Below are 26,687 nucleotides of genomic sequence, written 5' to 3' on the forward strand. Positions count from 1 at the left end.
CGAAGAGTATTCTGTTCGGGTTCTGTGTTTGAATTACCAGTGCTGTTATCGGTAGAAATTACCAACCCTTAGCCATTTTTTTTAATGGAAAGGGTATACTCGAAAAGAGTACCTTTATACCTCTAAATATATACTACCTTATCATTCTACAACCTGTACACTATCTGTAGTGGGCTTATCTATAAAATGCCTGTTTACTTTGTTTTTCAAAGAACTTATTTGATTTTGACTTTAAATAAGATTATTTTTAAAATACATTATTTACTTATGCAAGTAAAATACGACTTTGTCTTTAAATAAGAAACGTAAGAAATAAGTCGTTTCAAATTTACGGACTGGACCAAAAATAATTCGTATGTAATTGAAACCTTGAACCAAGTCAAAAGTAAATTTGAATCATTGGGAACACAGGTGGGTACGATCAAACCGCTAAAAAAGTAAGCATCGACAATAATATGGAAAAAATATCAAGCAATCATTAAAATGTCGAGTAACTCGTATCAACATTACACTATATCAAAGCTAACACAAAACAAAGAATTATTACAAATGAACTCCAACATCGCAAAGCTCGCGGCTTATGATCGATCGACACCAGCTGGTCTATGAAACGTGCTACTGATTAACGCCAAAGTGAGCTTAAGCTTACGTAGGAAATTATTCCACATGCTCTGGGATTCAATTAACCTGACACACACAGAATGAGTAGGGAGTCTGACGCTGTGCAAAACGAGGAATTAAAAAAATGAGGTTTCTTACTATCTAATTATGGTAACTGATCAGTTTGACAAAAGTTAGTTGTCTGCTTGAGAGAAGCCTCTTATTTTGCGATGACCGATAGTTCGATCCCTAGCACGCACATGTAACTTTTCAGATTGAAGTGCGTTTTAAATTTAAGTATCTAAGTAATTGAGTATCTAATCAGTTATTTAAAATTAATGTGCACCCAGACAAGTTGACAAGGCATACGGGTGCGAAAAATCTGAATACTGTGTAGTATTTTGTATCAAATAATTAAAAAATATTAGTAATTGAAGCCATTAAAATATCAATTACATTAACGGTGAACGAATCGACAGAAGACCTGCATGCCTGAGAGTGCTCCACAACATTCTCAAAGTCAAGTTAAGTCTACCAATACCAACGCACTCAGCCAGCGTGGTCGATTGCGTTCTAAGCTATTCTCATTCTGAGCAGAGATCCGAGACCTAATACGAATAGGTTAATAATGACGATACTGAAAGTGGGCGTTAATATATATCTCTGTCCAGACCAGTGTTAGAAGAACGATTTAGATCTCATACCTTCCCCAATACCTCGAAGAGCACGTAAAGCCTACGCGGTAGTTACAATTAACTAGTGAAGTAATGACATATTTTCGCCCAAAATGCTTCAGTGCCTGAAGGACAAAGTCTTCTACAGTGATTGTTACCAGTGTTGACTTATGGTTCCGAAACGTGGTCGCATAAGAAGGCTTGAAGTCAAGTCATGGGCGATCGAGAGAACTATGCTTGAGGTATTTCCACGTAAAAAAGTGAGAAGAAAATCAGAGTAACTGACAAAGCTCGACTAGTCGCGAAGCTGAAGTTGCATGGTAGTTGGATGGTAGCTAGGGTCCCATGGTGTTGTAATGGCACCAATTAAAACAGATTTGGTGACAGACCTGCGACTCGTTGTACATACAACATCTAACGGATCGCAGGGAGCCGCTAAAAGCAAGTAAAACAAAACTATCATTTTGGAGCTTTCCACAGAAACGTGTGTCCAGCATTAAACGCTCATTACCACATGATGATGTGATAGTAATAGTTTTCGTCCCCAAATCCATATGGACTTCATTCTACATCCCTCTCCCCTTATCCTAGAGAAGGTGAAGGCCAGCAGTTGAAAATTGGTATGCTAAAGATGGATAGTAAATCGGTTTTGAAGAATGACTCAAATGAGGCGAACTGGATATATTTATTTTCAGAATCTTTCCATTTTTTTGTGGGACTATGATATGTGCCATAGTAAAGAGTATTCTATATCCGATTCCAGAATGTTAGCGCTGTGTCGTAGCAAGAGTTTTGTTTTATATGTTTAAATAATAATTCAAGGTAACACGAGATATTAGTCCACTTGATACCAACATGTTTAACAGCGAAAAGTCTACTACTAAAAAGCCTGCGACCCTTGTACTATAATGGGCTGGTAATAAGTTGGCAGGCCCGACATTGCATGGGTCTCCTTTATGGAGATCTCTTAGGCATGCCGGTTTCCTTAAGATGTTTTCTTTCTTCGTTAAAGCAAGTGATATTTTAATTGCTTAATTTAAAAATAGACATTACTCCGAAATGTTAGAAGTGAGTGCCGGGGACAGAACACGGTCTGCTCGAGAGTGAGGCCGAAGTTTGAACCACGGGACTAAAATCATTTTGCTAGGAAGACAATGATGATGATGACGTAGTTAATCAATTTATTTTATTTTTAAGCCAATTCACCTTATTTCGTTTCCTATGAACAAATCACATTTGCCCAGCACGTTCTACTTAACGGCAATTTGTTACAGCCTACTGTGGCGTGATTCGATTTGCGATACGAAATTGTGCCGCTGCATTATAAATGTTCAGTTTTGTCGCAGCCCAAATTAATCCTTAACAAATACAGATTATATATAAATATATATATATATATATATATATATAGCGACTTCGAACGCGTATATAACGCGTCAATCGAGAAGCTAGAATAGATCTAGATAGATCATAATAATTATCGTGTCTAGCTTTGTACCTACTATTATTGTACGATGTATACTGAGTTAGTAAGTTGTCATTATTTTAAGTTTATACATACATACATACATCCATCCTGACAAACTTTCGCATTTTTAATATTAGTAGGATGATACCCATGCATTCGATCGTTGTCTCATATGCCTTGCGACTTGCTGTTGTTTGTGAAGAGATATGTCTTTTATCTCCGAAAATATTTATCAGATCTTCATTAAAATAAGAGAAAAAATGATTGATAGTATAAAAAAAGTTTTTTTTAAATCGTTTCCAATTTAACGGAGCTATAAAGTAAAATTGATAAAAACTTTCATCCCAATACCCGGACGAAAGTTATTGTTTATCGGGATAAAAAGTATATACCTAATTTTATTTAAATCCGTTCAGTAGTTTTCACGTGATGCCCGGACAGACAGACAGACAGACAAAAATTAAATAAAAATCTGGTTAAGACTCAGTATCGACTATAAAGCACCCCCCCCCCCGCTCAAAAGTTTCAAAATATATTATATGTACAGAAATCTTCCAATTACAGTTTTATTATAAGTATAGATATAGATTGTGTAAAACGAAAACTTATGTAAAGTAATGGGGGAGCCTGACCTTCCCTTCCGTAGTTATTTTTTTACTAATCAATCAGGATTCGAACTCGGACCCTCGAAAGTTAAGCTGAAGTACTACCCACTATTATTTATTTATTTAAACATCTTTATTGCGTAATAAAGGAGAAATTACAAATATAGTTAAAAAAAAAATTAAAAGTAAAAGGCGACCTTATCACTAAAAGTGATCTCTGCCAGGTAACCTTACCGATAGTACACAACAAAACATGAGAGACGGGAAATCGCAATTAAAATAAACAATACATAAATTTACACACTTAAGTACATACTACTGATAACTAATATAATAAATTATTAAAAGAGATAAATAAAATAAGATATAAATAAATATAAATATATATATATATATTAACAAATATTTATATATATTTACTATAGATACATAAGTACACATATACGAACAACCAAATTATAATGACAAATAGTGATGTCTAACACGGCTTTTGAAAATAGCTAGGGATTTAGAGCGACGAATATCGTCAGGGAGTGCATTCCACAGCGTTGCAGCTTTTATTGTGAAGGATTCCGAGTAACTTTGAGACTTACATTTCATCATTCGGAGAATATTCTCCCTAGCAGAACGCTGAGATCCTTGAGATGGACACGGGCAAAGGAAATGAAAGCGCTGTTTAAGGTAGAGTGGTGTCCAAGGATGAAAAAGAGTAGAATACAGGATTGAAAGGACATGCAGATTACGCCGATGCCTAATAGGAAGCCACTTCAATTTTTTGCGATACTCAGAGATGTGATCATATTTCCTGAGACCAAATATGAATCTTATGCATAAGTTTTGTAGTCGCTCCAGCTTATCCAGAAGGTCCTCAGTCAAGTCTAAATAACAGGCATCGGCATAATCTAAAATAGGAAGAAGAAGGGTATTGGCTAATAAAATCTTAGTCTTGATAGGCAAGAGATTTTTCCATCTTTTTAAGGACCCAAAGGCACTAAAAACTTTCTGGCTTACATGGGCTACTTGCGGCCTCCAAGATAAACTGCTGTCCATGAGAATGCCTAGGTTTTTCACCGTTTTGCTATAAGGCAGCAGAGACCCATCAAAAGTGACTTGCGGAATACCAGAAAAATTAACTTTCGCAATTTGCCTAGAATTACCCAAAATAATTGACTGAGACTTGCTGGCATTAACCAATAACCCATGAGATCTGCTCCAGTCACAGATAGCACTAAGGTCAGCATTGAGTCTATTTACAGCCTCAGGAATATCAGAAACCAGAGCAGACACATATATTTGAAAATCATCCGCATAAAGATGATAAGGTAAAGAAAGGAGATCAGTCATGGTATTTATGAAAATGGAGAATAGAAGAGGAGATAGTACACCACCCTGTGGAACACCAGCAAGGAGGCGGCAGTAAGAAGAGAATTTATCTTTGCCTCTGATACATTGCGTACGATCATGTAAATAAGAATGGAACCATCTAACTACAGGTGAAGAAATATTAATGGAATCTAGTATGGCCAAGAGAATCTCAAAATCCACAGTGTTGAATGCATTGGAGAAATCAAGCAGAGCCAAAATGGTCACCTGCTTATTATCAATACCTAAACGAATATCGTCACAGACATTGGTTAAAGCCGTGACAGTGCTGTGCCCACGACGAAAGCCAGATTGAAAAGTGCTAAGGATATTATTTTTAGAAAGAAATAAAGATAATTGAGAATTAACAATACGTTCCAGGACTTTAGATAAGAACGGAAGAATAGAAATAGGTCGGAAATGAGAAAACAAAGACGGGTTAGAATTTTTAGGAATAGGTATGACCTCAGCTATACGCCAGATAGATTAAATAAGTAGCACAGAACGTGTAAGATGTAATCTAAACTTAACAATATCATCTTACGGCTGATACCGTCATTTCCCAAAGCATCTGATTTAACTGCATTTATGTGCTTTATTATTTCGCCAGGACTGACCACGCTAAATTGGAACAATGGAAAATGAGGCCCTGAACGCGAGCTTATCGAAGCCAGAGTTTCAGTTTTGCGACTAATACTAGTTGTCACATTACTGAAATGACGATTCAAAGCATCTATATCCACACTATCAGGAACACTTTTTTGCCGGCGACCAATGCCCAAAGTTTCCAAAAATTTCCACACCTTAAGGGTACTCTTTCCATCAACTGAAGAGTGGATATAATTGCGCTGAGCGTCTCTGCACATCTTGTTACACCGATTAATGCTCCTATTCAGTAATTATGAATTCCCAAATTGCCCCTGCTAGAGATCGAAGCTCAAGATTGAGTTTTTATTTCTTTTTATATTAATACAAAAGGTAAACTTATTCTCAATTGAATAATTTTAAATAGTTACTAATAAAATTCCCAAAGAACTGCCCAAGTATGTCCGCAAGGTCATAAGACGTAATTGTATTACTTTTATCCGAACAACTGCAGATAGCATAAAGATAGGCTTAGACCTACCGTGCATTTCCTTGTAACCCACCTAACGTGTAACACAAGCGGAGAAAATCCTAAACTATTAAAAAACTCGAATTGAATATTGTATACTAATATGAATATTTTATTTTTAATGCTAAACTTCTATTATATTGTTTTTTACGGGCAAGAATAGAATTATTATTTAACTGCGAACTCACTTTATTATAACGGATAGATGAGATGATAGGTTATTATTGTTGAAATATAAAGTAATATCGACTCAGATCTCATATTTTGTGGATACGTTGCGTTAAATGTATAGTACAAAATATCCGCCGCCCCTTTTGATTCTATTTGAAGGCATTTGCATTTGACACACTGACAGCGTCATTTTGCTGTCGTTACCACAGATAACAATAGTACTGAAATAACTTTATGTTATATTTTTTAGGGCTCTCTATCAACCTCATTATTAATAACTAATGCCTATTTTCACGAACGACGGACAAGGCAATGTCAAAGTAATTAACGCCTAATCAAAAATGATTCCTTGCCATACATATACCTTTCACCAATAAAATTTTGCAACCTAAAAAATGTTAGGTTTGTAACCTAACTTGTCTATGGTTTTTGCCACAAGGTGTGGTATGTCGTGTTTTTATCATTATATTTTTCATTTTTCGTAAGAATTTAAAGTCATTAGAAAAAAAAAACGAATTTATATTTTGCATCTGTCAAGTGTCAGTTTACGAGTCCCCCTAAACTAAACGATCCGGCAAATCGGTGTCGTAACTTTATACGGCGCCTTACATCGTTAGACATTGAATTCGTGAAACATTTTTTTTTCGTTTAAGACGATACTTAAGTTTAGTGAAAACGGGCATTAGTTGGCATGAAAAAAAAAACCAAAGCTACATGTAAAATCATTTTATATTATTCTTGGAAAATTACGAGCAGATCGATGCAGTCCAACACGACTGATGGTAATTCGGTGTTTTTGCTCGTTCAGTTTAAACATGTCTACACCCACTATAATAGAGCAATAGCTGGTGAACTTCTGTAGCTATGAAAATTGTAGCCAGAATCGAGTTAAACTCTCATCGTTTACTTAGAAATGTAGTCGCGTCCGGCTTAACTAACGTTTATTAGGTACATTCATTGCGTTTATTTCGATGGTTACTTGAATCTGGTCTTGGTAAAACTAAAACTACGAAAAAGTTGTGAAATTTGTATTTTATATTATTAAATTTGAAATATTTTTAATTATTTTCTGGAATTTTCTCCCGCAATTTCATATTGACTGCGGGATTAAAATATTATCACGGAACAAAAACCATTAAATGTTTTAATCCAACTTTTATCCAATCTTCGTGCCAAATATCATTTCAATCCATCATCATTATTTTCAATGAGCCTATATAACTTTCACTGCTACGCACAAGCCTGCTTATATAGAAGAGTCATTTTCAGAGCATATACCCACCACTTTGCTCAAATGTGGGTTGGTGGGCTTTTAACACTTAAAATCGTATGTCAGTGATTATATTTGAAACCAGCGGCTTAACACACTCTGCAGGCACGGGGAGTACCACCATCAATTATTAAACTCCGCGTATTTAATGCATAATTGAGAATAATGGATTAGTTTTAGATTGGTCAACGCATACATTTTTATGAACCCAGATTAAATATTAGCAAAAACTGTGTAAGACGAATTGTTCCCATATAAAAGTTCTAAAAAAATAGTGCATATGTGCACCTTTTACTATAACCTCTTTTATGGAAATAAATTTGTTATAAAATGTATTTTTTAAATATACGAAGGTATTATACAAACATCTCTATCCAGAGTATAAATACCTACGTTATTCGTCATGGTTTTTAAAAAAACGAAGTCGCGGGCAAAAGCTAGTCCTCAATAAACAGCTAAACTCTAGATTGCTTCCAGATTATAAATTATCATCATTTTGAGTTGACAATAAGCACTTTGATCTTAATAAAGTTCGCATCGCTTGTGCATTAACATAGATCATAATACACATTACAAAATCATACAAAGCCATTGGTAAAAGACATGAACAATTGACCATTCCCGCTTTGTCCCGCCGATCTGCCGATAAGCCTAAATTCATATGCATTTTCCATCACACTCGTAAATAATTCATCAGTTAGGCTAGCAGATACGTATCGCTGCAAGTTCATATATCATCAGATAATGCAATCGTGATAGCTCACTTGGGTAAGGCTGTAGCTTCCTGTTATGAGAGACAGAGTTATATCTCCGGCACGCACCTCTAACTTTTCGGATTTTTGAATTTTAAGTAAATAAATATCATTTGCTTTAACGGTGAGGGATAACATCGTGAGGAAACCTACACGTATTTACGTATGTTAGAGTGCTGAAAGTTCTCTTTTATATTCAAGGGCGTATGAATTATAACAAACCGCACTGGGCTAGCGTGATGAACTACGGCCTTAATCCTTATAATTCTGAGAAGAGTCCGTGCCCACTACGGGGGCTGGTAATGGGTTGATAATGAAAAACCAACGAACGAGAGTTCCTTGAGCCTGTGAGAACTACATTGCTACTAGTACTACTACTACTACTCTCGCAGATTTATTTAAGTCATTTAGAAAATAACTCTATGGTATGCATATTTTATAAACTTTTAAATAAATAGTTCTATCTATTCTTTTATGTTATACTTTAAATCAATAGACCTTATACTGTACTGCAGTGAGATACGGTATAGATAATTTATTTTACCAGACCACCTAACAGAAACGTATCGCCGGATACAAAAGAGAATTTGATTTACTTTTTATCTAATCCAATTATTGTTTCGAACGCGGGTATTAATTTATTAAGTTAATTATTAATTATACATAAATTTATTACTATATTTCAGTCTCCAGCAATCCAGTTATCCAGTAATGGGTATAGTGAATGATTTCATCGGCGTAATATTCGACTTCGACTACTGATATAAGAAGAATAAGAAAGAACACTTTATTGCTCGCTAAATATAAAGGAAAAGAGACGCTAAGAAATTTACAGTAGAACACATTACAGGTTTGCAAAGTTTATGTATTTCACAGTATGATGTAACAAAGACGTAAAGATCGGATAACTGCTGTACCTACGTAATCCAGTAACAAATATCTATAACCTCACACGTTACGTACATATTTATTCCACCCCAGTTTGTCAGAACAAGAGATCTAATGGGCTAATATTTTGTATTACAACACGTCCAGACCATATTTCCTACGCTTTCTTCGCCTAAAATAATGTCCCGCATTAGCCTCTGTTACAGTGATTAAATAGCTCGGTAGTGTGAGGGGATGTAATAATGTGTGCTATGTTACACTTAGAGGCATAGATTTCAACCGATAACACAAAGTGGAGTATGTTGCAGAGCGACGCATAAATTGAATCAGAGATATAATACCATTATCATCAGCCTATTCAAATACAAAATACAACGATTTTAAGCCTGCTTTATAACACTTTTGAAGCCATCAAGACTATATTAAGAAAATAAAGCTTAATTTGCTATACTTCGCGAAAAGCAGGAGAATCTGTATCTACACCATTTATAATTTCTTCAAACCTTACTCCACACCAAACCGATCTACGCACGTGTCGCTCCGAAACGGTAGCATCCTCAGAAGATGTTGACTTTACAATGATTAATTGTTGTTGTTTATGCCAAGAAGACTGTTCGATTGCAGTTCTTGGTTCGGTTAAAGTTCTACCAAAAAGAAACTGGTAAAAAACTCAACATTAATTGCTCTTTATTAACATAATTTTGCAGTTTAACAATCATTTTTCTATATTGTGAGAGGTGAAAGCGGTTAGCGGAGCGAACTTAAAAATAAACTCATCATTTGCGTACTAACCACGATTCAGTAAATGTATTTTAGTACAGGTCTCAAATTAAAGGAAAAGAAAATGTAACATTACATTTGGTATTGTGTAAAGCATACACCAATTTTCTCCAATGTATCGACAATGTTGGTGTAACTGACAGCTAAACTCTTTGATCACAAAGGTAAACAATGCTAATTTTGTAAACTCTGAGCTGCTACTGAGAATTTCTAAAACCACGCACCTAACAATTCTTCTACCAGAACCTTAAAACAGCCACATGAACCTGTGATCAATATTAGACACAAGTAGTCTGATTTAGTAGTATATACCTTATACTCTTTCGGCCATAGACCAAGACATCTTGGTCATTGGCCAAAATTTTATCAAATACCAAGTAGGTATTTACTCTCTTGTGCAAGATTTTGAGCACAGAACAGATAACATTAGAGCGCAATCGATTTCAGTAGTCTCAGTGTGATATTGCATCTTCACACAGAGCAAGTAAGCATATTAATATCGTCGACATAACATGGGATTTTCGAGTGCGGAGCGAGTTGGAGCGTATAACGCTCCTTAGACGTACCTCTCACTTGATATTCTCTTTCTCGATCTCAACGAATTATCATTTCCTTTTTTCAATTTTACATAATCATCATCATTATATTCAATCCATTAAGAGCCCACTAGAAAGATAGTAGTCAAATGAAAATAATTGTATTGAATACGTATAATCAATTATTTAAATAATATTTAACTAGTATTTTGGTTACGCAAAGAAAAACAGCCAAAAATAATTGTAAATAAAAAGTACTCAACATTCTACCTTAAAACCCAATACTGCCGGGCAACACTCAGGATCTCGATATCACGACAAACGAACAGAATAATGTATGGCGTTCATCTGAAACATCACAACACAACCCAGCCTTTAATGTGATTTCGGCTTTACTATAGAATCTTACGCGTACAAACTCAGGGAAAAACACATGTTTATAAAAAAGTACTTATCTAATAGTGAGGGCTCGAAAATGAGCAAAGCTCAGTGCTGACGAGCAAGAAATAAAACTGATCTTTTTTACCGCAGATTTCGGGTATGTTATTGCGACCCCCGACTCCGAATCTTCTATCAGCCGTATGTAATAATTTTTCGCCCCTTATAAATCAGTGTTTCTGATATGAGCTATTTATAACAGGCGGGATAAAATATAGTCCCCGGGGTGTTAATACACGCCCAGTGACTTGCTGCGAGAAGCCCGTGTCTGTTCTTTCTCGAATGATCGTTTTACCGGTATTGGAATAGTGACACTCTTTCGAATATAAGCTTTAGATGTAATCGCCCGTAATGTATGAGAGCGACGGCTCGGTGATTTACTCTTTATTAAGATCCAAATGGAAAGATAGGATTTAGCTCAACTCGGGAGATTCCCGTTTTTGCTTCTGAAAGAGATCTTTAATGATCTTCGATTAGTAGCCTTAAGGAACTCTCGTACTTAAGGTGTTTTTTCATTCTTTTTTACAACTATTATACTATTTTTATATAATCATAACCCTAATACGCTTTTACACTTTAAATACTAAATAAATCTTCACGGCAGTTGGCATACACATTGTCAAGGTTAAAAAAAGTCGTGAAGTAGAATCTATAAAAAAGAAACTGATTGGCATGAAACAAAAACCACTCTTAAAACTCACCTAATAAAACACTTACTCATGTAATGATATCGCCCGAAAATCTTTACATTAAATAAAAAGCCAGGAACACTGATATATAAACATTGCTGGCTATAAATAACTACCCATGGTGCCTTCTGTGACGTTTCCGCATCGCGTCCCGGCCCCAAAGGAATACGATTTATGTCAACAGAACAACTTGTTTCTGCCTGTGAATAAAGATTGCTTTGGAATGTTGAAAATTGTGAATATATTGCACAATCGGAACAGAGAATTGCATGGAATACACACGATTGCAGCGTTTTGAAAATGGAACTTTGTGATATAAAAGGTATCTATCATTCGCAACACTATTAAGTTTTCAGCTAGAGTATTCCTTATGGCTTAACCAAAATAAACAAGAATAGATTATATAGATACACATTTATATGCACGATGGGAGAAGACATTTAACTGCTTTAAAAGAAGAAATATGGAGTCATACGAAGGCTCAGCGCCATTAGTGGGCATCAGGAAAACGCAATAACACTACGATCAGAAAAGCTATGTTGCATAGAAGAACTATGTAGAGTAGTTACTGACATAGTTTAAACGAGTTTGGAAAATATATAACTGTGTGGACCACATAGCTCTGATCTGAGTCTCTCCCAAGCGAAGGGTTTGTATGATCGTAACACGTTACATTCCCTTAGTCGTCTTGTAAGATACCCGCAAAAGAGAAGGGGTGGTGACAACTGTACTGATCTGCGGTCACCACGTGGCACTCGTCGCTAATAAAAATATTTTTTTTACGAATCAAACTACTGACGGCAAAAGGAAAAGCTATCAACCGCAAAAGACAATTATGTTGAATGAAAAAGCTTCTTACATATATACGATGACATGATAGGCTAAAAAGATACAAAAAATTACATATTTTTAATTTTTTTTATTTTTTATAAATTTGTTTGTTTTCTTTATTTGTTTCATTTGTTTACTTTTAATTTATTTTATTCTTACTAATTTAGCTTTTAACATAATGAATTATTTCAACCGGGCTAAATCCAATATTGTGTATACCTGTAAGTGATAACTGTACTAGGTCTTTAAACTATAATCTAAAATTGTGAATGATAATACAGTGTATCGCTGGTATATCTAATGAAATAAATAAAAATAAAATAAATAAATAAAAATATAAGGAAGTACTTGTGTTTAATAATTTTAATAAACAAATCTCAAGTTTTGGTGCTCGTAAAACACTCTAGACTCTGAAGAATTCTTCGAGATTTAACCCAAATAGGCACAAGGCATGTGACAGATTTTTATAAATTTTATGCACTAAATTCACACATTTCTTTCAAAATTTTACATGCAAGTATAATAAAAGTGCATAAACACAGCGCTATCACTACTAGCTGTCACTCCGATAGTTTATATGCGTATTATTTAAGTGGTAAAGCCCGATGTTTATGGGCCATCATTATCGTGAAAATTTGGCTGAGCTCCTCCAATTTTCGTGGAATCCTCGTTGTAAAATGTTTAAAATATATGGGTATCAAAGCCGATGTAGGGCCAACTCGGGTGCGGTTTAACACCGACAATTTCCTACTGAGGCGGAGGCGAATGCATTTAAATTGCCTCAGTTATTATATCTCTAACAGTATTTCCTTTTGAAGTGTGATCTTATGATATATTTTCATGCCACTTATGAGAAGACCATACTTCGTTTGTCTCAACCGTCTAAGTTCCACTTCTAAGCAGGACCTTTCAAGGGATTCTTCAATTCAATATCTTAGATCGCTCGGACCTTCCACTGGCGACTCCTTTTGTCGTCTGTACTCCTTCAAACGCAGAAATCGGTTTAAAAATCCTGTTTTATTTACGTTTTACTACCATACTTCATTTTTGATTTTACTTTCATCTTAGCCATTAAAAGTTACTAGCAAAAGATAATAAACTTTTCTCGAGCTGCAGAACATGAAAAATATTATTTATAAGCATTAGCATTTCAAAAGTAGCATAGTGGTGATACACACATCATACTCCAAAGAGCTCTATGCTTGCTAATTGTCCCAGATAACGGTTAAGTTGTTCGCAGACTTTCACAAGACCCGCAATGGGCAATAGATCAATTTTCGAATGTTTTTTATTATGCGCTTTGCTTCAATTATACGCTTGTCTTTCGAATTTCAAAATGTGATCTCATTTGATGATAATTATATGTAAATTTAAATAGAAGCATGTTAATGAGGTTGGTTTATACTTTGCATCGTTCTATAATAATCGAAATCACTTGGTAATGCTGAGCCGCGGCTAAGATCTTAAACATTATACATTGAGAATGACGTCAGTAACACGAATCAACGGCAACGGCAAATCCATTATCTTAACGTTAATATATATTTGAAGCTCTTGTGCTACACGCTATGCTCCACAGGCTCTCCTCTTATATGAGTGAAAGGTTTAGAGCTCAAACCCTCCAAACTATTCTAATGCAGGTTGGCAGAGTATCTATAATTTCACATACTAATACTTTTAACTAAAAACGGAGGCTTAACGTGCTATCTCAGGCACAGGGTTGTTGTCATTGCCAATTCATTAACTTGCGCTGATACTGAACTTTTGAAACAAAAAATCCACTGTTTAACAATGGTCAGAAGCAGGGCCTCCTGATAGTTCGGACATTCCAACCAATTGATCCACGAGGTAGTTTCTACCCCTCTTACAACAGTGTGCAATTAACTTATACTACTGACATCAAAAGGTCCTCGGAGTATTCAAATCATACGGTATGGAACACTCCACTTCAAAACTTTGTATGTTTTAACATGCGCATTAATATTAATATCGTAATTCTGTCGGAGATTACCACAATTTACACTTTGAAGGGCGACCATTTGTATAAAATATGATAAATCTTCTTAACTTGATAATGATTCTCACTGTATGTTTTATTAGAAGTTAAAATTATAAAATGTGCTAATTCCTCATTAGGACATTTAAACCTTTTTGCTTAATTAATATGACAGGAAATATTGGTATTGGCAAATAGGTATTCCACAAGGTCCATCAGGTCCCATACTATTTTTGTTGAATGCAAGTGACCACACCATGTCAGCGGCATTTGTGACATTGTTCTTCTTGCGGATGGTACATTTCTAAGGTTTAAGACTGGTAGAATTAATAATAATTTTGGCGATATAAACCGTGGTGCATTGCATATTTAGTACTGGGGTAGGTAGGTACTGATAATAACTTACTATTAAATGTCAAAAAAGCAAGTTGTATGAATAGAGATAAATTCCAGAGTAATTGTATAAGTGATCTTGAATTTTTACAATAATATACCATCCTTGAAACTGCTAAGCTTGTTTACTTTGCGTACTTTCACTAGCAAATTGCTTGGGAATTTGTAATTGCGAATTCTGATTTGTGACAGCCGCCTGGCGCAGTGGGCAGCAACCGTGCTTTCTGGGTCTAAGGCTGTGGGTACGATTCCCACAACTGGAAAATGTTTTCCATCGCTGCGTGTTTTTTTTGTATATTATAATATTTATATACTTATTTTATTCATAAAAATATTTATCAGTATCCATAACATAAGCTACGCTTACTTTGAGGCTAGATGGTGATGCGTGTATTGTCGTAGTATGTTTATTTATAACTATTATTATTATAAATAAATGAATAAAGGTACCTCCAATTTGATGTAATAAATGTCCAAATGTTGAGATAATAGCGAGGTAGGTATCTCTAAAACTATTATGTTTTTCTCATACATACATGTAAGGTATAAACAGCGATCTAGTTTCCTCGGGCGTATTAGCTTTATAACATTTCATTAGTTGTCATCCGAGATACGACTAGGGTTACGCAAACGATAAATTTTCATTTTTACGGAGGGACAACTGAAGTAAAAGATAAATAGTGGAGATTCGGATTTCTCGACATAAAGGCACTGCTACATTTAAAGAAAAAGGATCGCTCAAAAAAAATAGCACTCTTATAGTCATTTATGTGTTTTCAGAAACCTTTATTATGTAACTAGCTTCGTCTGCGTTTGATTTTGTTTTTTGATGTGGCATTCAATTTAGTTGTAGATCTAAAAAAATTAAAGTATTCAGTATCGCTAAGCCTTAAATGAGGGGTTTGCTGCTGTCCGCTGAGGAGTTCTGTCCTCTATCTCCAACCACAGTTTGAGCAAAATTAAACACATATTATTACCTCTATAGTACAAAAATAATTATTTAAATCGGTTATAATTTCGGAGTTATGGTGAAAAATCGTCAAATACTTTCACCCCCCTCTCCCAAAGGAACCGAGCTTAATGTCGGGATAAAAAGTATCCTATATTACTTCTAACACTTCCAAGAATATGTGTACAAAGTTTCATGAGTATCGGTTAAGTAGTTCTTGCGTGAAAGCGTAACAAACAAACACATTTATAATATTAGTAGGGATAGGGATAGGGATTAAACAAATCTAGTCCAGTTTATAATGTACTTCAACGATAAATTTAACACGAGTTACTGCAGCATCTAGTAAGTAATAGTTTAGTTTTTTTTTAAATCTTCCTAATTTTAATAATTGAAAAGATTTTATATGAGTTTTGCTAATAGATTGATTAGTAGATCGTCTTCAGGAAAAGGTAAACTTATATTAATGAATAATGCTGACCGTGTTATATCAAAATGAGTCAACTAGTATGAATATATATAAAGGAAAAAAGGTCGTGCAATTTCTTTGCTGCAGCATCTTGCGCTTATAATATGTGGCTGAAACATAAACTGCTCAGTGTTATAGAACTTTACGACTCATGCTATGTCACTGAACACAACATATTTGATTAAGTTGAGTAAATTTACATTTCTGTGATATATTTAGGGGAATATGTTGTAGTAACAAACGATATTACTCCAGCTTACTATTCATTATATTATATCTACTTATTGCCCTTACTTTGACTTTGATTGTTTATCTTCAGTCAAATAACGAAGCTTAAATATCCTGTTGAGTCTTTTGTGTTTCACGTTAATAATTCTAAGTATTGAATTGAGGAAAGATCGGTGTATTTTAAAAGAGTTTTGATTTGGCCTTTTTGCTTTTGGCTTTTATTTGTGAAACTTTCACAACAATTTCCTGTAATAACAAAATATTATATGAACTCGAGGTTTCAATTCTTCAATACCAGTAAGGTCTGTTATTTACATATTGTTGTGGTTACCTATCCATCAATTATTACCACAAGTAATATCTTCAATAGCATTTGGCAGAGCAGTAGTTTAGCCAGTAAAATGCTATGTCAGCAAAATAGAAGTCGATTTCGTGTTTTATTCGTAACTTATATAACACCTATTTTAAAACTTTAAACAGCATATGCCCCCGACTTATTTCTTCTATTTAAAATTTCAGATTTTTCAGGTGCCTCTCTAGGTCGCCAGAAAGAAATCTTTAGAAATAAATGCCAATACAGAAAGACACATTTAGCTGTAATATAACATAGCTAGTAATGCGATTTTCAAGGAATCCATTTTAATTCCTCTCACATTTTTATAATTAAGCCTAATTCTAATAATCTTTTATCTCGTATTTTTCGACCATTAAAAGATAATTAAAAATAACATTTGTTTAAAATTATTAGCCAAATTTTTATTATTAACCTAAATGCCGACTTTTCTGTCTCTAATCAGTTTCACGCCCTTAGGGGTTGTTTTATATTGAATCCTTTCTTAGATGATACATATTGTGTGATTCTACTTGTAAAATTTTAGTATTTCAAGTAATAACTAGTCTAAATTGCATGATAAATGAGCCAGTGACCTTTCGCTTTTATAATATCAGATTAAGATAGCAAACTATTACATATAAAACAAAATTATGTTACAAAATATAAAGCAAAAGTAATTAGTTTGTTAAACTGTGTAATCAAAGTTGCCCGGGCGAAGTTTTATGACAGGGCTGTGGTACGCTCGATGAAGTAATAACAGCAAGAAGTAAGCCATCATTTCTGAGATGACTGTGATAAAAATACTTTAGTTTAATCCTCTTAGTGGGAACTCGGAATAAAGTTTGAATCCATATATATATGCGAAAGTGTATATGTTTGTTTGTTACCTATGTTCAGCTTAACTACTGCTCTGATATTGATGAAATTCGACATATAGATACGAATCCTGGAAAGCCTCCGGGTAACGTTTCGTTAAAAATACTCTTATGTACACAGCTAAAATAATCTTAGCGAACTTCGGATATATATAATTTGCGTAGGTTCCTTCTATCTTGGAAAAAGGAAAGGAAGAAAGGAAAAAATAAGCTAAACGAACATGGACAGGCTAGAGATTGACGTAATTTAATTTTTAAAAGACAATTTTATGAGATTGATATAGTTAGGAGATAAATCCAAGGCATGATTATGTTTTATTAGTGGTTACCGCCGCTGCGTCCGAATATAATATCGTATTGTGTATCGCTTCAAAAAACCGTATTTCAAATTATTACGTTAATATTGATTCAGTCGTCAAGCCAAACAGGTAAGGTATACTACATAACTAATGTTAGTATGGAGCCTGCAGGAATCCTTTATTTATTTGGGATAAAAGTGTCCGGTGTCCATTTCTGGGATGTGAGCTATTTTTATTGTCTCCTTTTACTAAGATTGGTGCAGCGATTGGACTGAACTTCGTTAACCCATAAATGGACACACTTTCACATATGTCAATACGGATGCACGAAGTACTTTTATCCTCGAATGACAACACCGATACCTACGTCTATTTTATATACATTATAATGATTGCAGATTAGAGTCCAGAGATCCCAGATTACAGTCTATTTTAATAAAAACAAATTAAATATATATAAAGCACTCACAATATTAATATATATCCAGTCACGTTTAAGGGACTATTATTGATAGTCTTGTACTTAACTATTCTGTGACCACGAATTCATCGATTAAGAAAATGTAAGCAAAGTGTAAAATCCTTTATAAAGTCACCTACCTTAGTGTTTGGACAAAGTTTTATGAAGTAAGATGAACCGCGCTCGATGAAGTATTACTCGCGATAAGTTACTCGTCTGCGCTGAGATTACTTTGAGATTACATTCTAGTGGAGTTCTCTCCGGTAATAAGCAAGTTAGTTGTTATTATTATTTTCATTTTAGCTCAGTATTATAGTATGCATATTCTTAAAAGTACTAAAATTCATTAAAAGATTAATTGCCTTGTAGTAAGGTTTTCGACCTGCCTTTCGGAGGGACTGGTTTTTTTTAATCCAATGCAGGGGAGAGTTTTGCCTGCACAGGATAATAGTTGATTAAACAGACTTAGTTCCAGATTACGGTATGTATAGTTATATATAGTTAATCGTGGTCATTTTTTTCTTAAAGTAGAAAGTATTATAACCTTTAGGTAATTATTAGGTTTTTTTTACTTAAGGTTTTTTTGTCAGGGTTCAAGGCTCCGGTGTTTTGAAGCCATAAATAATCAACATCACCATCATTCATCACCCATTACCTCACTACAGGGCAAAAGTCACCGCGCTGGCCCAGTGCGGATTCGTTGATGCCACACGCTATAACATTGCTTTTAACTATGAAACCTAAAAGCCATGCTATATAACAACGACTATTATAGGTTCCATTAATCAAGCAAATGTTTAAGAACAATTATTTATGATATAAATTTTACTAAAATTATGAATTTTATTATCTACTAGCTGTTGCCCGCATGCTTCGTCCGCTTTTATTACGTTTTTTAAAATCCTTTGGTTTGTTTTGTTAGGATGGAAAGCCTTAGTTACTCTCCGTAGTTTCAACTAACTCTTTCCCAAATATCAAGTCGATTGCTTTGTAAGACTGTAGAAAGATTGACAAACAAATACACTTTCGCATTTATAACATTAGTAAAAATTGAATTAAAATCTTTAAAATCTTTTCTAACTAGATACTTGTACCTGTACGACTACGCCATCGTGCCCAGATATACGTTACGTACGTAACGTTGCAAAAATAAATATTGATGGAGATGATCAAGACGCTAAGTAAAGCCTTTAAGATGTTGCGCAAATAATGGAGTTCGCAATTAATTAATCTTCTGAAGCAGGCACTGGCCTATAAAGGGGCATAGTTCAGTCGGAGATGACAAGCGATGATAAGTAGCGGTTGAAAACGAATTAACGTAACTTCTGATTTCCCTTGAGATTAAGATATTTTCCCACGGCCTTTGCCTGTCTCCAAAATTAGCAAATATTTCTTTTTAGATAAAAAAGGGATGATAACGCAATGGGTAGAAGCTCGAGTTCACTTTCGGCCAGGTTCGCATTTCAGCAGGCACCTCTAACTTTTCTAAGTTATGTGCGTTTTAAGGAATTAAAATATCACTTCCTTCAACGGTTAAGGAAAACATCGTTAGGAAACCTGCATGCCTACATAATGTTCTCAAAGGTGTGTGGAGTCCACCAATCCGCACTGGGCCAGCGTGATGGACTGCGGCCTTAACCCCTTCTCATTGTGGAAGGACACCCGTGCCCTGTAGTGGGCCGATAATGGGTCGATATGATGATGATATATTTTTAAGTTTTGTTCGGTGGTTTATATATTTAAAGGTTTATATTAAAACTTTTAACAATAGTATCTCTATCAATCAATCTCTAAGTAAGGTTTTTTTTTGTTTAACAATAGCAGCTCCATAATTCTTAATTTAGTATAACTTGGAAATTATCATACGTTAGGCATACCAATATCAACATAGAAACATTAAAACAAAAACAAGAAACAGATGTGGAGAAAGTACAAGTTAGGCTTCTATTAACTAGTTGTCAACAGAACTGAACTCTTCTTAGATTAATATAAGACCCCCTTCTTAAATGTCAGTGCCAGCTATTAGCGCTTTCATGAAAAGGGACCACCGCAACTTCAGAATGTAAGACACATTTCAAACTTTCCTCGGTCAGATGTTTGTTGAAAGTTTATTAAACTTTGATTTAAGACCTAGATGTGCTTAGGTTCGAAAACTATTTTTAGTCGCGCAGTTGAGTTGCATGGGTGGGCTCTCAGTGTTATTTGACCACGGTAGGGGTAAGGCCCTCATTAACTTTGACATTTTACTGTCTGAAAAAGCAGAGAGAATATATCTTTACTCAAATGATGCACTTTTGATCCGTACATTACTTAAAAAAGGGTACATGGTATACATGATGGAAATAACAACGTTTGTAAACTTAAAACTGAAGCTACGAGAGTTTCAAACCTACCATGTTCGAATTGCACGCCACTTTCTGGACTGCACTTTACGGTACGATCAAATTGAGTGATTCAACACCAAAAATTTAAGAAGATATTCTTTGAGTTTCCGTTTCAGAAATAGATAAAATATAACTCCTAGATAAATACGTACCTGCATACCTACCAGTGGCGTGCATAGAGGGTATGCACAGGGTATGCAGTTGATATAAATTGAAGAAAATCTCCAAAACGAGCTATAAATACTTAAGGGTAGGCTTTTTATAACACCAACAATGCCTATCCTTGGGTTTTTTAAACCTCGTACTGGAGAATTTCTTAAATTTTTATCATCTGCATACCCTGTTCATACCCTCTATGCACGCCACTGAATTACCTACTATATACTGCATTGTTGGTTTATGCCTGAAGACAATGATTAATAATCAATCAGATCCAAAACCTTCAGATCGAAAGGTAAAGTCAATAAGTGAGTCAGCCTTATCAAAGGGTAAAGTGATTAGCAAGGCTACGGATCACGAGATCCGTATCCGATCCAATTGGGTATCTACTAAGGTCCAGAATTTTTTATTATCAGTCCGAAATAAAGAATTTGAAATAATGATAAACTGTTGATGATGATCACGACTTATGTATTCATCATCATCCTAGCGGTTTCACCAACGTTCACAAAGGATTTTAATGTAATGTTACTTTAGGCTCGTGGATCATTACTCATAGGTGTAAATTCACCCGTACGTTATCTCCTAAACTATGCTGCCTGTGAAGTATGAAGTGGAAGGTTTATCTGCTTAAGATTATCTTCATAATAAAATTAGTCTTTTTCATAAGGATAAATATTTTATGCCTTAAAATGAAGATTTAAAATTACTGTTGTTGTTAATTTTATTTGCCACTAGTTAATAGGTCTGTAAACGTAATTTTTTATATAACAATTACGTGACTTGTTCATCTCGGGAAACACCACAAAGCGCAGCAAGCATAAATATAATTTTGGGAACTTAGCTATGCCAAACTGTAGCCATAGTTACAAGCTATAGCCAACAACAATAACTTTAGCCCCTCGATATGGAATTCAGTAATTCACAAACCCGGGAATCATGGATTTTTCTAGGTTAAAAAGTGTTGATCTAGGGTATCCATCACTATTTTAAATTTCAGTCAAATCAGTAGTTTTTGGGGAAAATAACAAACATTCATTCATTAGTCCTTTCTCCTCACAAACTTTCATGTTTTTTATAGGATAAAGAATGTGTTATTGTGACTCATTTTTAAGAGATAAATATACGGAGACTTATTTTAAAGACAAATATTTTTGTAGTACATAGTATTTGTGTCACAAATCATTTATTAGAGCATCAAGTTAGACTGTTTTCTTCTGGATTGCTTTACAATTCTTCAAGCTGAAATGTTACTTTTACTGAAAAATAAAATCTAATTCTAATGGTGAAAGAATGATAAAATCTTTTTAGTAATTTCAGAGTTTATGGACTACCAACAAACAAACAAATATTTGCTCTTTGTAATATTATGAGTATAGATTCCAGTTTACAAAACCGTCCTTATGTCGTTAATAAGAGAGTTCACATTACAGAATCTACTAAGAAGATAAACGTACGAAATAAAATACCCGCGGTTCTACATCAATGTAAAACTGCTCATACGTAAAAACTTAGCTTTTGTTTTTATGAACAAAAACTATTTTCTGCAGGACCCCTCTTTTCCTTATATGCCATTACTGTCCCTTCATACAACAATGCTCCAACTGACCTACAATTGAATACAATAGAATGTGTTTTTGCGACGCATTCGTTTAAAAAAAAACACATCTAGGTTCCTCCAATGTGCTTATTAAAAATAACGGCCTTAACTATGTAAGCTGATAAACATCCCATAATATGTTTTAGTTGTCGGTATATTACCAATGTAGTTTCTAATATTGAATTGTGAGTTTGTAACTAAGTTTATAGTATGCTACATTGACGTTCATGAAAAGAGTTGAAATTTTGGCAGTTACCTCTTAAACTCACTAAAGCTAAAATTTCTGCGCTACAGGTAACACATACTAAGTAACTAACTTTTTTCTTTTTCCTAACTTCATTGTGGTGTACAAATAAAGAGTTAAATAATAATAATAATAATACTAACTAGACTAGGTACATTTGTTTCAGAGTGAAGCTACATTACGAACGTCTGCTTAAATTGGAAAAGTTGAAAGTTGCATTACACAACAAAACTTTATACTTGTAGAGTGAAATATGGAATTCTGTACACTGGTTTTGAAATGATGGATATGTGCTTTAGAATTTCAGTGTACTCATTGTTTCAGATGTACTAAACTTTTGTACCTTTATATTTTTTTAATACTTGAATTGCATTTAACTACAGCGCTCGAGAAGTGCGCGTTGCCAAAACATAAACGCTAACTATGGACCTCAAAACCCCTTCGAACGATGGAGAAGGATGATACTCCATCTCCAGTTTTACGTGATCAAATCACAAAAGAGGAGAACAAAGGTTACGCTGAGTCGGCACAAATAGTTGTTGTTATTGTGATTCTTCTTAGTGACTCTGAGATATCTTAAGTCCCTAGCTTGATCTGCGCTAAATGATTTCGAGGCTAAAATCTTCACTTCTAGGTAAACATCGACGCGGCTTCGTACAAAGCTCTGTTAGGTCTTAGGCAGCTCCGTGCTCTCGAACATACGTTTCGCTCCCAACCAACTTTCATATAGACAGCAGGGAATATTTCTGCAGCCTCCTGTTGCGTGGAGATGATTGAAAAGAGGCAGCGGAGCGAGATAGGGAAAGGACATCAATCAAACGATGATCCCCAGCTTCCATTAGATGAAGGCTTGCGAGTGGCGAATTTAAGGGGAAGTTCGTCACCCGGCCAGTGGCAGGCCTGAGAAGGCAGCGTGCGTGTGTTCTGCGCGCGCCTTCCCGGAGGATTTAGCAGCGACCAGGCTGCCGACGACAATGGTACACGCCATACGTTTGGGGGTCAAAACCTTGCCGAGAGTGTGGTAAATACGCAAATCCATTCGCTATTCTCGTCTACAGACTGTCGAAGGACACACGGAGTTTTTAGTGGGCGCAAGTCCCACATAACCACTGCGTTTTTCCAACTCAGATATTATCCCTATATGAAAAAAAGATTTTCTTAGGTCATTTGGTAATCTCGCTATCACTCGGTCAGGTTATGTAAGCACAATTGGATTTTTTTTGTGTGATGATCATTAATGTTTTGGTGGGTAGATGTTCATCTGTATTTTAAATATTGACTTAACAATTATTCATTGTAAAGTCAACATCTCCTGAGGATGCTCCGGTTTCGGAGCGAAACGTGCGTAGAGGGTATATTGCCGAAGATCTGTTTGGTGTGGAGTATAAGGATTGATGAAATTATAAATTACACCACACAGATTCTCCTGCTTTTCGCGGAGTATAGCAAATTAAGCTTAATTTTGATAATATATCTGTATTTTATAAGTATTTATGTCTATTATTCATGAATATTCATCAGTTATCTTAGTACCCATAACTCATGCAACGCTTACTTCGAAGCTAAATGGCGATGTGTGTATTGTCGTAACATATTTTATTAATTTAATAAAAAAATCAGAAAAAATGGACAACTACGTAATTGTTATAACTTGATATCTATGTGAGTCAAAGTCCATAGAATTGACTGTTTTGATATTTTATTCTCTTGCCATAGTAATATGTCATCTCATTTGACTCTAAATGCTCACAGATTATGTTATGGTTGCCACTGCGTAATACTACACGAAAGCTATCTACAGTTATTTTTCTATGACCATTTATACCACGAATAGGGTGTGGATCAAAAGTGGGTCATTATCATGAATGCTGTATTACCCCATTGACATACCCCCTTTCCAACTACCATTGAAAAGGTTTGATTAACATTTTTAATGTCAGGCAGGGGAGTATCCTATAAAGCTCTGGTTAATTAATTCATTCTACAGTGATTAAAAGGCATACATTACAGTCGCTGTTTAACTACAGAAGCGAAATAAATGAGTGTGATTTTTTCACGGCACCTGCCCTATCAACGTGATGACGATAGAAAAATCGCGTGCAATCAATTAGGCGCTGGAAATGGATTTAGGTTCGGTTATTGGTCGAAAAATAAACGCCGCTATGGCTGATCGTTACGGTACAGTATGCTATTTGTTAGGATTTGCCGCGTTGCGTACATAGCCTGGATTTTTGTGATGGTTATCGAAAGGTGTGATCGTTGGTTTTTATTGGTGAATAAATAAAAATACGTGTTTGTTTAATTTTATTGCGGATTGTTTTGACCTTTATCACTGTTGTACACGATTAAACAAACATTAAGAATTTGATGCTTTGGGAAAGTGTATTGTGCTGTTTTGACACTTTACGAATAGCCATAAAGCGGCATATCTTTATCGGTAAAACGACCAACCAGACCAGACAACAGAAAATTCAAAATTTATTATCTCCCAAATTGCCTCTGACGAGTATCAAACCCGAACTCTCCCACTTAGAAGCCCAAAACGTACTCAAAGTGGTAGTGGTTCTGTAACTGCACCAAAGATGTCATTGCCTTTTGCTCAACACTTTAACCAGGGCTCGGAAACCGGAAAAAATTTCAAATCCGTTTCGGTCATTAACTCCCGGTATTGGAATCATTTCGGTTAAGGTTTCGGTTTTATTTTTTTAATCGGTTAAAAAGAGAAACTGGTTTTTATATAATTTCACTCAATCTATTGCAATTAACTGGTTTTACAATCTTTAATTTCAGTTATTTTTGTTATTTATTGCGCGCTTTGCTATAAGTAGATACGCATTACGGTTCGTTGAATCATTTAACCGGTAAAACGCAGAACTTTAAAATAAACCGGTTATTAACCAACATTTTCCGGTTAATTGAAACCGGTTCCGAGCCCTGCTTTTAACTTCCATACTTATTATATGACGGCTTCAAATAAAGGCATAAAGAATCGTTGCAGTGACGCCAAATTTATAATAAAACTATTACAAATTTTGCCGTTGTAACATACTCTTTGTTGAAGCATTCATAATTATTCGCACTTATTGTAGAAACTCAGACTGAATCTATAAGTTTGAGAGACCTAAATCGTTGGGAAAAATCAATGCACATTTAAAGTTGACACCCTAACGGTGTAACGCAAAGCCTCACTAACTCTGTAAACGCAAATAAATCGTATCGTAATACTACGTAATGGCCCTAAGGGCGCAAAGAAAAACTTCTCTGTAGCTATTAACTTTATTTAAGAGGTTATAAACATTTTAAATGTTATCGGAAATCCGCGCGATTTTGCCCGCCCTTAAGATATTGAGCTTTGGGACAAAATGCTTGGCTACACCTGACCCTATAATTTATGGATTTTGTAATCGCTCTAGAAAACATAAGTACAGAGTTTTTCTTTAGATACCGCAATACATTTCTTAATCTTACCACAGGACGATCTCGACTTTCTCTGCCGAGATGATAAAATTGTAATTAGAAATTTTCAATTAAGAGGAATTTTACTATAGACAATTTACCATCGTTGAATGTACTAGTCCTAAGCTACTAGTCCTAGACTAGTGGTAAGGACTTCTACTTACATTCCCGGCGATCCAGTTCGACCCCCAGCACACTCCTCTTATACTTTTCGAAGTTATGGGCATTCAAACAAATAAAAATATCACATGCTTCAACCGTGAAAAGAACATCGTAAGAAATCCTGCATTCCTGAGATTTCTTCATAATGTTCACGAAGGCGTGTAAACCCAGTAATTGGCCGACGTGGTGGACTGCGGCCTACACCTTTGTTATTCGGAGTCCTGTGACCTGTAGTAGGTCGCTAATGTATTGATATGAAAATAATTATAATGATAATGATGATACCAGTTACTACTCCTTAGAGAGTCAAGGCAAGTACCTGTTTTACTTATAATATTATTACAACCTACGAACATTTTGGTAATACGAAAAAGTTTAACGTTTTGAAAAATAATTATATTAGGTATTCTTTTGATAAATAATCAATGAGCCCAAACCACTAAGCCATCAGCCATTCATGGAATGAAGAAATCCATTATGTTAAAACAAAAAGGTAAAATA

Source organism: Pararge aegeria, chromosome 14, assembly GCF_905163445.1.
Source record: "Pararge aegeria chromosome 14, ilParAegt1.1, whole genome shotgun sequence".
Taxonomy (NCBI): Eukaryota; Metazoa; Arthropoda; class Insecta; order Lepidoptera; family Nymphalidae; genus Pararge; species Pararge aegeria.